Source organism: Echinops telfairi, unplaced genomic scaffold (genome assembly GCF_000313985.2).
Source record: "Echinops telfairi isolate 266 unplaced genomic scaffold, ASM31398v2 ScPeMD7_7469;HRSCAF=8507_0, whole genome shotgun sequence".
In the NCBI taxonomy this organism is placed as follows: domain Eukaryota; kingdom Metazoa; phylum Chordata; class Mammalia; order Afrosoricida; family Tenrecidae; genus Echinops; species Echinops telfairi.
This window is the reverse complement of record NW_022111372.1, coordinates 43,639,346-43,643,981: the sequence shown is the minus strand read 5'-3', so window position 1 is coordinate 43,643,981 and position 4,636 is coordinate 43,639,346.

Below are 4,636 nucleotides of genomic sequence, written 5' to 3'. Positions count from 1 at the left end.
CATTATATTAGATTGCTTAATGAGGAAATTGCTTTATCTTAATCATTAAATCACTCAGAATACTAGCACAAACAAGTTTACATAGAAACTCAAATAAAACTAGCCAGTCATTGTTAAATTGGCTTATATACATATTTCCTTAAACTATTCAATCTCGAGTGTACCAATTATGACACAACTAACCCGAGTACAACCATAAACATATTCAATCACTGCCATTGAGTCAATTACAATTCAAAGTGACCCTAACAAGCAAGGCAGAATTACCGCTGTGGGCTCCTGAGACAGTAACTCTTTACAGAAGTAGGTAGCCTCATCATTCGCCAGGTGAGCCCGTGGGAGTTTCGAATTACCAGCAGCATGACTCATGACCAAGTACACCACCAGGTCTCTATAAAAACACTCAATCAATTTAAATTTTACATTTTATAAATGAACAAAACAAAATGATTTGATGTACACATACAAAGAGGAAAAACTAATAATAATTACAGTCCTAATTTCTGCACCTATTCATGTGGTCATAGCTGAGATTTAGAGCTACCTTCTTTCATATTATTTTTGCATTCAGTATTATTTTGCCCCAAGCAAGTCATGATTCTTTACCTAATGGGGTGATCCAAAACTTTATTATTGAAGGGTCTAGTAGTCATATTAGAATTGGGTTGCCTTAGTTTACTGTTGACTTAGTTATAAGGCATGGGAAGGATAAAAGACATTCTAAATAATTTTCTGAATTCCAGACATATATTTGCATACATTGACACCGAGTCAATTCCAATCCATAGTGACCTTATGCACCATAGCAGGAAGCGCTGCTGTGACCCTGCGCCATGCTCATAATTGTTTCTATGCTTGAGCCCATTGTTGCAACCACTATGTCAGTCCAACACATTGAGGTCCTTCTTCTTTTTATTTGGCCCTCTAGTTTATGAAGCATGATGTCCATATCCAGAGACTTGTCTCTCCTGACAAAATGTCTAAAGTATGTAAAAAGAAGTTTCATCATTATAGGCTCTAAGGAGCTCATTGGACATATTTCCTCTGCAACATATTAGTTTGCCCTTTTAGAAATCTAAGGAACCTTCAATAATCCTAACTAGTCCCACAATTTAAATGCATCTATTCTTCTGTCTTCCGTATTCAATGCCCAAATTTTGTATGCAACTGGGACGACTGAAAATATCACGACTTGGGTCATACACACCTTGCTGTGTACTTAAAGTAACGCTATTGATTTTAATACTCTAATGAGGTTTTGTGCAGCAAATGTACAAAATGCAATTTTTTTTAATCTCTGGCTGCTGCTTCCATTTGAGTATTGACCATGGATCCAAGTAAGACAGTATCCTTGGCAACCTCAACCTTTTCTCTACTTTTCATGATGTTGCCTATTGGTCCAGTTGTGAGGATTTGGGTCTTCTTTACATTGAGTTGTAATCCCTACTGAAGACTGCAATCCTTGATTTTCATTAGCAAGTGTTTCAAAGTATTCCTTACATTCTGAAGCAAAGTTGTGTAGTCTGCATATCTCAGGTTGCTAATAAGCCTTCCTCTAATCCTGATGATGCATCCTTCGTCACATAATCCAGTTGCTTGTATTTTTTGCTTTTCATAAATTAGATCATTATGGTAAGAGGATACAACCCTGTCCCACAACTCTCCTGATTTTAAACCATGCAGCATTCCCTTGTTCTGTTTACACCAATGACTCTTGATATGTGCACAAATTCCACAGGATCACAATGAAGTCTTCTGGAATTGTCATTCTTCTCAATAATATCTATGCAGTAGAATACATTGGCTAAATCAATAAAACCCAATAAACATTGTTCTGGTATTCTTTTGATTTAAACCAAGATCCTTCTGACATCAGCAATAATAGCACTTGTTCAAAGACCTCTTTTCAATATGGCCTGAAGCCCTGGCAGCTCCCTGTACTGCAGCAACTCTTGTATGGTTTTCATCAAAAGTTTACTTGCGTGTGATATCAAAAATATTGTTCTATAATTTGAGCTTTTTATTGGGTTACTTTCTTTGGATGGATACAAATATGGATCTCTCCCAGTCGGTTGGCCTTGTAGTTTTCTTCCCTATTTCCCTGGCACAGGTAGGAAGTGTTTTCTGTGTTTCATCAGCTTGTTAAAACATTTCTGTTGGCATTCCATCAATTCCTGTATCTTCTTTTTTGGCTAACGTTTTCAGTGGAGCTTGATCTTCCTCAGTACCATTGATTCTTTCTCATATGGCACCTACTGAAATAGTTGAATGGAATCCATAACTTTTTGGTATAGTGATTCTTTTTATTCTTTCCATCATATGTACCTTATGTAATATCAATTCATTTTTTTTCTTGGTAATCAGGATTAATCACATCACCCAACAGTATTCCCTTCTTTGCCTGTTCCTCCAGAGGCATTAGAAACACACAGTGGCCAGAATTCATTGTGAACTGCTGGTGTAATGGAATCAAGATCATTTCCATTGGAATGGTGGAAATACCTTCCTTTGTAATTAAGACTTCAGACATGAAGAGCATAGGATTACAGTGACAGGAAGCAAAAATTAAACAACCAACTTCTCCTTGGAAAAAAGAGAATGCTTTCTACTCCCATAAAGAGTTACTGTCTCAAAAATCCACAAAGACAGTTCTGTCCTATCCTGTAAAGTTGTTATGAGTCAGAATCAACTTGATGGCAGTGAGTTTGATATGACAGTTTGGAGTAATTACTGGATTAGAGACTGGCAGTCTCTTATACAGTCCTTGATTCCTGAACGTGTGAATTTTGGCAGTTTGAAAATACTATGATCTGTTGGGTGTTGGTTTAGGACATCCACACCTTGTTAGAGAACATTGCCCCAATCCTGCATGTTATTGTTTCCCAAGTGGAGCCATAAAAATGTCATTAGATGGCCATTACAATACTTTGAAGCCAGCTGCTTCAGGATAATGGCAGCATGGTAAAAATAGCGAATTCCATGATCGTGGACCTATTGCTGCATATCATTTGTTGTGGCATGACTCCCTCGACAGAAGGTGATGCTGGATAGGATACAGTCTGGTAAATAAGGCATTCTGTGTATCTCTGGATAGTAGCTTTAGAGGAATATTGCATGCAGGAAAAAAAATTTATATCCAGAGTAAGTTTCTGGTTGAGTAAGAATAAAATGTTACCCTTTATATGATGGAAGGGGTCTATTGTAACCATTCTGTCACTAGGTTGCTGGCTTAGTGTTGGCAACCATGAGCCACTTTCTCATGCAACTTAATTGTGCTTTTACGTTTTTCTCTAGCCCAAACTCATATATAAAACTTTCATTTAATAATGCAGTGCTGCTATGCATTTTCAACCTTCTGACTCTCAGGATCAGACAAGAGGCAGATCATTCTGAGCAGCTCACCCTGGTTAGACATTCATTCTCTATTAACACACAGTAACAAGTCAAAGGTTGTTTCTCAAAATGAGAGTAGCTATCTGAAGTGGTTGGTAGGGCTTGGATCAAAATGCCTAAGGCATTTGTTATGATTCAGCAATAAACATCTGTCAAATATTTCAAACTTCATTTCTGTCGATGACACTTCAAGTGTGGCATTAGTTTGAACTTGTTGAGAGCCATCCTTTGTTCTCAGACCCACACCAAACTAGGAGATTTTCAAGTCATTTGATAAATAGGTTGGAGTGGCACACTCAAATGAGGGATATGTTGCCTCCAAAATCAAAAGAGGCACACCAAGCAATGTACTTCCTTTTCAGCTGTGGGTGAGGGTAGGTAAAAGAACTTAAAATAACTTATTTTTCATCTTAGTAGGAATATCTTGACACCCAAAACACTCATATGTCACTATCTACCTAGGGATTTCCTGAGGTGGAAGGTGCCTGAATCATTTTCAGGTTAATTTGCTATGCTGTAGCATGCAGAAGGATCCCTGGTGGCTTAGTGATCATGCATTGGCTATGGTACATAATCTCAATAGTTTGAAACTGAGAGTCATTCCTCGGGTAAATGGCAGGGGTTTTACTCCCTTAATCAGTCTCAAAAACTCACAGGTGCACTTCTACCTTTCTCTATAGAGTTCTTTGTGGGGCGAGGTCAGATGCTTATAGGCATCTTCCCTGAGGGCAATCAGTTGCCAGACTGCAGTGGGTCCCACTCCCTGCTGTTAAAGACAATGGACAGGCCTGCAGTCATTGACTTGGTTCCTGTAGCTGGGGTTCAGACCCTACTGATAATGGTTCCTCTGGAGATTCAGCTACCATCCTGACTCTAGGATCCACCCATCTTGTCACATATATCCCTAGGTGTCCCCCTCATTGATGTATAATCCATAGTGCAACCCTTTCCTGTGACATATGTCTTTACCTGTGATTAATGGGCTTGCATGCCCCCAAAGGTATATAAGCCTAGGTTAGCAAAAGAGAGCTCTTGTCCCTCACTCTCTCGGCTCCTCCCTTGACCTTTCCTCCATTCCCTCTTCTCCCCTGTTTCCCTTTCCCCTTGTCCTCCTTCACTCCCCCCTGTCTCCACATGCACCCCCAAGCGGGGCTGAGGTGAGCATTGCTACCATGAAATGTGTTTGACTCCATTATTTGACTCTCTTTTATCGCTCATGCTCTCCATGACTTTAATATAATAT